At 41.3% G+C, this 9,666-nt stretch overlaps 1 long non-coding RNA gene across 1 annotated transcript; it reads right to left on the bottom strand.

The window, feature by feature from the left end:
- Nucleotides 1-4,236: 4,236 nt before the first annotated feature.
- On the bottom strand, nucleotides 4,237-7,642 carry LOC146201808 (uncharacterized). The gene is made up of 3 exons (XR_014701754.1): nucleotides 6,810-7,642; nucleotides 4,725-4,873; nucleotides 4,237-4,466 (listed from the first exon to the last, which is right to left on the bottom strand). It is a non-coding gene; the product is annotated as an uncharacterized LOC146201808 (long non-coding RNA).
- Between the last annotated feature and the right edge of the window lie 2,024 nt (nucleotides 7,643-9,666).

The raw sequence follows: 9,666 nt of genomic DNA, 5'->3' as shown, positions 1-9,666 counted from the left end.
ATAATACTACAAAATGATACAAAATCTACAGGAACCTTGTTACGCTTCCAGGTTCCGTGTTTTCGTGAAGCAGTCCCGCTGTAGCTCCCAAAGAAACCCATACAATACAAACTCAATCATTACATCACTATTTTAGCAATATTCCTGCATGATGGCAGTATAATTAGGCTGGCACATAATTCAAAGAGAGAAAGTGCAAACCTGGTTACACTGTTCGACAAAGCATGACCTTGCAGCAAATGTGAACTCTCTCTAGAATGCCCAGGCTCTCTGATGGCAGCTGGTCAAGCCATTAAACCCGTACCTGAGGGCAGGTTCAGCAGGCCACAACACTATCCTTTGTATCAGTGTGTAGCCATAGTGGAATCAAATTTTGAGCATGAGTGCACTCAACATTAATGCAAACTGACCTGAAGACAACGCACTTCATCCTTGAGTGTCTGGCCCCTAATATGAGTGCATCAGAACCTCATCACTGTCCTCGCTGATATCCTATTCTCAACAAGACTACAATTGCTCATTTGCTGATGGCAGTAGCTGAAAAAAGCGTAGTCCTCTGGCGCATGCAGCTAGCAAGAGGGCAGCAACAAAAGGGTCTGTAGTCGGCATCCTTTGTACAAGTGTGCAGCCATAGCGGAATGAAAATTTGAGCATGAGTGCACTCGCCCATCAATGCAAACTGACCTGAAGACTATGCCCTAGCACTTCATCCTTGATTGTCTGGCCCCTAATACGAGTGCACCTGAACCTCATCACTGTCCTTGCTGATATCCTGTTCTCAGTAAGACTGCAATTCCTCCGTTGCTGATGGCAGTATGTGAAGAGAGGCGTGGTTCTCTCTGGCACATGCAGCAAGCAAGAGGGAAGCAACAAAAGGGTCTGTAGACAGCATGGAAATTATTCAGATCTGATCTTAGTAGAGAGGGAAATGGGGAGATTCAGAGTGGCATATGTTTTGTTGCTTATGAGGTGTGCTAAATGGACAGTTTTTTTCTCTCCCCTTTTTTCCCCACACATGGTTAGTTACACGGCTTCCTCAGGAATTTTATTCTCTCTCCCTTCTAAATTCTTGAGGCGATAAGCCTTTGGGGCTGATTCTACTGTAGTGTTTGTTTGACAAAACCCCACTAATCACACAATGCAGGACAGCGGCTTCTTCTGTACAGGATTCGCGGTGAGTAGCTCCACTCTGCAGCGATGACGCGATCGTGTCACTTGGTTTTCATAGCTGGTGTCAGATGGTGTGCATCACGCTCCCTACTGGTAACCGAGGTGAAGATGTCCTGGTCGTGCCCCTATGTTGCTATGGTGACGGCAGGAAAGCTAGACAATAACTAAGATATATTTCTCACGTGGCCGGCAGTCGGTAATGTGCTTGGCTGGTGATCGGAAGGGTAGTTATCGATACATGGGGGAGGATGAATTTTTTTCTTGAACTGCCGATATCCCATGAACAGATCTTGCCGAGCCAAGTAAGGCTTCCTTCTTAAAATCTCTGGCAAATTCTAGAAATTAATGGCGACTGGCCAGGTGAGACATGATGCAAGTACATAAAAATCACGACTCAACCTTGCCAGAGAGAGCATGGCTTGAGTTTCTAACCCGAGTCGATGCCCTTCGTGGTCTTCAATATTTTTTATTCAAAATCAAGCTTATTATTTTGACTTTAATATATTCCAATAAGCTACCGAAGAAGCTGCAACCAAGCAGTTCTTGTTACTCCGCCACTGAGAGGAGGAGAATTGTAGCGGTATCCACGCAGATATTCACGCTGGCACGTAGAGGAGGATAAGGGTTTTCGCACTGCGCATGCGTGCGCTACCACAGAGAGCTGACCAAGTGAATTGGGAGAGTGTGTGCCGTCATCACATGCACACAGCATGACAATGGGTTCTGCATAAAACTGTCTGCTGGAGTCAAATAATCAAATCCTAATTCTGCCAGTAAGTAGAGAAAAAGTGCTGCAGCAGCAGCCTGCAACTCGGCATGAAAAATTGATTTATTTGTGCCGTATTTAGAAGTGTCCCAATTATGAGGTGTTATACAGTATCACATATAGTGCAAAAGTAAACTTTTATCTTTTTTCTCGTGGCAGAAAAATGGGAATCAATCTAGGTTTGGTTCGACGGCTTGCAGCTACCCATTTCTATTGTGAATTCTTCGTAGAAGTAATTCACCAGTTTTACTGGTAAAATCTTTGGTGATTTCACAAAATGAGCTTTATAAGATTTTGAGATGTACAAGTATGTTTTCATTTGCTTCTCCTAAATCAATTTACTGTATGCGTTCCTTGTGTGATGACTTCAATCTGGTCAATAATCAAGTTCTAGACCTGGTTTTGCCTCCTTATCAGCAACTTAACGTGGTACCTTGGAAACACCCAACAGTCCACGGCCAATCAAAGCGTGTTGAGGTGTACAACAGCTCAATCACAATTTACAAATGATAGCAGGATTTAATGTGAAAGAAACATATGGCAATTCTGCTCATATTTGCCATCTTCAGTGAAGCATAGCCTAGCTTTAACAACCGTTGCTGCATAAACAAACAAATTTGCGAGAACCAAGTTAACTATTCACCTTAATGGTGAACTGTCAAAACCCATCACCTCTAATATAGGTATGCCACTGGGTTTGGCCTTTTGCCAACACTTTTTCCGTCCTGGAACTTGCCAGAGGTACCTCACCTAAGTTATATTTCAAGCCTTTTATTTACAGCCTGGTTTTAGGATAATGCACTGCTCAGCATTTGTTGCTCATTTGCATGGAATTAAAAAAGCAGCCGAGTCTTCTTTTTTCTGATTACTACTTTTGAACGTTTTGAATCCATATTTTAATCTTTTTATCAGTATTAAAATAAATATTGTACTATTTTTAATATAAAATGTCATGTTAGTGGTCACAAGCTGGAGATTGTCCAACTCTGTTCCTCCTCCCAAGCCTTATAGGGTGTCTCCCTCTCCAGAGAAAGATCAGACACTGATGCACACAGAGTGCTTAAGGGTACAAAGTGTGCACTTTGCTGTGGCTAGTGGAACAGCCTTCCCAGCCAGGTGACATGCAGTCCACATCTGCAGCCCATACCAGCAACCAGATGGACAGTCCAGCTCCAGATATAGGTAATTATAAGTGATATCCATTGCTATCTGTTCTAGCACAGCTAATGTTATTGGTTACATGCAGTTGCTCTAGGCATAATTAATTTTGTTGCATACAAATACACTGTCTAATGGCCTAAGGTATTGCAAACTACACTCCGAGCATGATCACTTAACGTGCATTAATAAAGCAGTTGCACCAAATGGCAAGATGTGCTACATGCCGCTGCAAAATCAAATTTTTGTTTGCTTTTGTGCCATACCTATACCAGAGGCAATTGAAAAAGATTACACTTCTCAAGTGATCGAGAGTACATGCAAGCATGAAATGCATTGCACTACTGGCATTGCATTTTCTACAGACTGAACCTTATTGCAAGCTAACGTTTTGATTTGGTAAAACATAACCACCTCTTTGCAGTGTCGCTTGGGCATCAGGCTGCAATCTTTGGAACTCGCAACCTTCTGCCACTCTATTTACCAATATTTGGCGTGCTCACAAAGGCACTAACTTGAAAGTTCTGCAGCTTAGGTACCATAAGCTTCACCTAATATATTAAGCCATAGCAGTTCATTTCTAATGATCATAATTCTCTAGAGGTGCGGTGGTGACCAGTGTAGTAAAAGGGATTGCAGTCATGTTACCATGAAAAACCGTGCAATTTTCTGAACATATTGGAATATCTTACATTGCAGCTTTGCAGGAATATGATTACTTTGATTGATGCAGCACCTTTATTGTAAACATTAATTAGGCTATCAAACGTGCTGCTCTCCCTGGGCGTTGCAGGGAGGGCACTTGTTCGTAAATGTGTATGCATAATCCGTACACTTTCCATGGTGGCACAATTCACAGGAATATTCTTACCTTATAACTATCACAGTGTCACTTGTAAAGGGCGTCTCATATGTGGTATGAGGAAATAGGAAAAATTCTCTCATTTTTGAGGCTGTGCATGATATTTGGTGGTCAGCATGCGAGGTAACTACAAGTTTCAGCTAGCTTATAAAGCGTCAAAATTGTACTCAGTGAAAAAAAGTTTTGAGACGTAATGTTTACAACATATTGTCTATAGTTATGAGTTGAAACAGACCGCACTTTGAGAGGCAGCAATTTCATATTTATTAATTTATTTGTATATAAAAATAATGCAACGACAATGTGACATTTGCCAATTTTAACAATAGCTTAAAGATGCACTAAAAAGCGTTTTTCAAAATTTAGTTTTCATTTTTGTTTTATGGGCTTTCTTAGGTGTAGTAGCAAGCAATGTAGTCATAAATTAAGCCCACGAGAATAAAAATATGTTGTATGCTTTCGCAAGATCCAACTTCGAAAATCCACAGTAGCCAATGGAAATCCTCTTGTCTGTAAAAGCATGCATAGGAATCTTTATAAGTGTTTTTGGATGAGATGCAAATAATATTTTGATAGAAATGCTACATGCGTGCAGTTCAGAGAGCATGTAACCAAAACAACAAGCTCGGTGCAAGCAGACTACGTTCACAATCTCACTATAAGCATATTACTCTGCTGACAGCAGAGCAGTGTCAAGCTGCCACACATTTGCCTGAAATGGCCTCTGTGCAATAAAGCCCTTGATAATTTGAAAGTAGCGACACATACTATCCTCTGCGCCATGCTTTCCTCCTTAATTCTCCTCGAGTGGCAGCTGCGAGCGCTGCGCACGACTTGCTTTTCCTCCTAGCGTCCGCTGACTGGCCACAGCAGTGAATGCAGGCACGTTTTTGAGCCAGGTCAGCACTCCAGTAGAGCTGAAATTTTGAAAAATTGCGATAGATGCAGTGATAATTCCGAAAATAATGTTTACGAAGAGGTTGGCTTCTTTTTAGACTATTTGAACAGGGCACTCTGGTGTAAACAAAGCTTTGAGGCGAGCTCTATGCTCCAGGCATTCTTTAAGCCACATGATAAGATGCTTTACTCGGTGCGCTTGATGTAGTATCGTCTCTGACTTTGTCTGTGCTTGTTTTTTAGTTTTAGAGCATTAACTCTGCTAACCATGGCTAAAATGTAGAAAAATGACTCAGATGGTGTATTGAACTTCAAGATCACAGCTAAAGTAGGACTTAGTTTACTTCACTACTGATAAGCTATGTTTCTAAACATATAGTATATTTCACAGAGATCAACCATGAGTTTGTATCATTGGTTAGTTATACACTTATGTTGACTAATTGCTGGGCCAAGTTATTTGATATTTAGTAAAATGCAATTAAATCGAAATTTTTGCTGCAGCATCGAGTGATAATACCATTGGAAAGCTTAGGCCATAGCTAGCAATCCGCATTAATCTGCTTTAATAAGCTTACTGCGTTATACACCGAGTCATATACCCCTGAAAAGCGTAGGATGAGTGCAAATGCTCTGTGCTACTTAGCGACCCTTATTAGCTAGTGGTAATCATCTATATGCAATCAAAACCACCCTCTTCGTTGCATCAAGTCGTATACGTTTGGAAAGCGTAATCAGGTTGAGTGGTAATAAGCTGTGCTAGCTATTGGTACATATTATACAGAGTTAATTAGTTAATGGCAGTTAATACTAATACAATACATGGAAAGCTAAGGTCTAGTGTAAATACATAGTTCTGGTTAGTCAAACTTAAAAGTAAACCTAACAACAAAGAACACACTAACTAGGCTAAGCAGTTTGACTGGTTCAAAACATTTTTTTTTTCTTCGGTATACTTGTGTGCAGTAGGTCTTATTCAGAGTGTGCCCACCTCAAGTAAATTAGTCATGAGTGCATCGTCCATCCATAGGTTTCTCTTCTCAGTGTGAAAGTGGTTTTTGTGCTGCAGTCTGTAAACTGAATACAACATTTGCAGCTCAAACTGGTCTTCAATGAAATGTGGCTAGAATATATAGTGATGAGTTAACTACTCAGGCAAAAACTCGTGTATAAAATTAAAAAGGCTAATGTGCTATAGTGCTAAGAATTGTTGCTAGCAAAATATTCTTCTATTACTGCGTCTTAACCATTGTTCAAGCTTCATAATTACAACAAACTGATGCAATGATTCTAGCTGGTTTCTCATCGGTGGGAAAAGTTTTCTCACTGAAAAATAAAAAGTAGAATTGCGGTTTTAGAGTGCCAACTCTCAAAGTAAAGGTTCCCGGCCAACAGTGTGTGATCACATGAACACCACCTGCACATTGCCCGTATCCCTGACAAAGCCAAACGTTACCCACTCATGCATGGAAGCATGACAAGACACACTCAGGAATTGAGAAAAAAATGCAATATGAACTAGCCAGTGCACATTACTCACAATACCGTGAGTTCACTTGCCAATAAGCTTTTCAGGGCCAGCATTCAGTATACCTAAGTGCACCTCAAAATACAGGCTGGCAAGACTAGCACCTTCAGAATTAAGCCGTTATTTTGATTTTTAGTCAAACAAGGGATCATAGCTAGCATAACCATGACAAATGCACAATCAAGGGGCTGTACGTTCCCACATATCATTGAAAGCAGAAAGCAGACTCTATATAGTGCTGTATTTCTGACTGTAAAAGTTGACAACATGCAAAATGAAGGAGGATCGCAGAATATATTCAGCATGATGAGAACGTCACTTATATGCAACATACAAATTGATATGCCAAAAGCATTAAGGAGAGAACAGGAAGAATTCAAAATGAAGCATCAGGTGAAGTATTATGCACAGTGAAAAAGGCACCATACCTCGCAAACAAAGCTGTTCTTTGTCAAAATAATGTTCTTTCGGCCAATGTTGTCTGAAGCCACGGCTTTTTGCGGAAGCCCCACGCCCTTGCGAAAACCGCATAGCCATTTTCAGGCTGCTTGCTCATCTATACACGCAACAGAACTGCATAGCGCTTGCACTTGGAAGGAAATCACAGCACGGAATATTCGTTTGCCAAGCCCAGGAGAACAATTACGCGAATCAAAAATAAAAAGAAGAAAACGCTGGATCCGCACGTGCGTCTCCAAGGAAATGTGCACGGTGACCAATCGTTAGGTAGAGAAGCGGGCCGAGGCTGTTCCTGGCCCTACGGAGCTGAGACTGGTAGCTAGGTCAATGCCGCTTGCGGCTGGGGCTAGCCTGCCACCGAATTTTTATCTGTTGTAGGCCGTCATTGCACCCGCCACCGCTTCGGTGGTGGACGACGGCTGTAGCCTACGCGCTTCTTTCTTTCCCTCTTCTTTTTCTCTTCTCTATATCTTCTTCTATCCGCACGAGGCAGCGGAGGTTGCTTAGCAACAGAGCCAGCAGCAGGCCCGTGCATTTTCTTTTCCTTCTTCCTACAGTCGCATCAACATCAACCGCCACTCACAAACGGGGCGCGCAAGAGGGCGAGGAGGCCGCACGACGGAGGCGAAGTTCAAAGGGTAATTGGCAGAACTTTCAAATGATTAATGGGGTACGTTTTATCGCGCACTCCGTTCATTAGGGTGCCTCGATGCGCGCGCTCCCGCACCTTACCGCGCATTAGAGATAACCCAAGCACTGTAACCCAAGGATCGAAGCACTGATAAGTGTCATTCCGGATGGATGGAATATAGGAGCGTCCCCTTTGAAACGGGGTGGTAGCAGTAGCTATCATGCTCATTCTTCCCCCTATATCTTAATTATTGTTTTAGATTAGTTAACTATACCATAATTCTATTTATTAAATTTTTGTTTCTACATTACTAACAGTATGTCACTTCTCTGCTTTTAAGCCATCAATCTCCCAGTCGTTTTTTGCTAGCTTCCATCGCCGGTTTATTCAGCCGGCCACTGGTATCTCTAAACCCCAGAGCTTCGAACAGTGACTGCGCCTGCATCAACTTCCCATGCAACTTCCGGCTGGATACCATTACATTCGAGTATAATATGGTCAATAGACCGATCCCACCGGCCAGTTTCACGACGCCGCCGCTGCCGCGTTGCATGCTGGTAGATGTAGTCATTCGGCCGCTCCGCCCGCCTGGAGTGCCCGCGCGCCGCGTTTCCGAATTTGGTTTTTAGCTCGTGTGTATGCCAGAGTGTATTGGGAAAATTCACCTGTTACGTTCCTCGATGCCATAACAATAGCCATCGGAAAAGCGACTTCGGTTTCAGGTGTAGCCTATTCAGCTGGTTCAGACGAAAAACTTTCGGCGCCATATCGTCGTCGTAATAGTAGTAGTAGTCGACAGCGCGCGTCGAAAATATTCGGGGGCTGCGCAAAAAATTGAATCATGGTGATTTTTCGTTATAGCGTTTGATTATTGATTGGTGTGTAATAGGCAATGACGAGTTAATAAAATCATTTTAATTAATTGGTTAATTGGGGATAGAAAAAAATTGAAAAAAGGGGTTCAAAGGTGTCAACATTCTCAGGATGAAAAGCCAATGCTTGCTGATGCAATCTAAAATATTTACAAAGTATAAATGATCAATTAGTTATTTGAAATAAGATAAAAAATGAAAATATGAAAAGATGCTTTGTAGGTGCAAAAATGTCCGGAATAAAAAGCCAGTGCTTAATGACGATAATTAAGAAAATTTGGGGCATGTAATTGATCAATTAATAAATTTATTATCGTGCCAATTAGTTAATTGAAATAGAAGAAAAAATTAAAAATACGGAAAAGGGTCTTCGTAGGTGTAAAAATGCTAGGAATAAAAAGCCAATGCTTGATGACGCCAATTAAGAAAATTTGGAGTGTAAAATTGATCAGTTAATTAACTTTATTATTGTGATGGCACATCAAGACCTTAATTTTTTATCGACGTAATGTGCTCCACGGCACACTTTGCAACAATTTACCCAGGACTCTCTGGTCTAAGAGAAGGTAAACTCACAAATCCTCAGGATCAGTGGTATTTCTGAAACCTCACTGTTTTCAGGCGAACACATATAAAACACATCACCTAATCTACTAGAAGTCAGTTGATATCACTGTTGCCGAGGTCTGTTATGAAATATCGGCTTTGTGCCAAATCCAGATGACAAGACACGAAGGAGTGATGCCACAATTAAAAATTTTCTCCACCCTCCATTGCACCCCTACGGCGTCCGGAATTAAGCTAAAATAACATAACACGCACTGAAAACAGGCGCGTGCTAAAAAAAAACCTCCAAACAATCGTTCTGCATCAAAGTATTCATACATGGCTCAAATATAGGACATCACCGCGCAATCACTCGATAACAACAGAAACAAAATTAAGGGATCACTTCAGCTTTGCTGCTGGTTATGACTCGATAGCGTGCGTTTCACCTCACGGTTGTTTCTCGCTTTCTATTCTTTTATTTTATTTGTATTTTTATTTCCTTTTATACATAATGCTAAGCTTCAGAAAACATTGGTTTTCCATTCTGAGTGGTTTGATATTTTGAAAGCATTTTTCAATTTTTTTTTCAATTATTGGAAACAATAAATTGATAACACACACTGAATTTTCTTCCCTAGCCTCTTGACGCATTGAATTTTCATTCGCAGCATTTTGAGACCTTTGATTCTGCTTTGCACTTTCTTCAGTTCGTTTAATTCATTGATTGATCAATTACACGTAGGGACTTCCCTTAATTAGCATAATCAATCATTG

Source organism: Amblyomma maculatum, chromosome 1 (genome assembly GCF_055883805.1).
Source record: "Amblyomma maculatum isolate TAMU_Amacu chromosome 1, ASM5588380v1, whole genome shotgun sequence".
Classification (NCBI taxonomy): domain Eukaryota; kingdom Metazoa; phylum Arthropoda; class Arachnida; order Ixodida; family Ixodidae; genus Amblyomma; species Amblyomma maculatum.
Note: the sequence above shows the minus strand (reverse complement) of the source record. Positions and strands in the feature narration are given on the sequence as shown.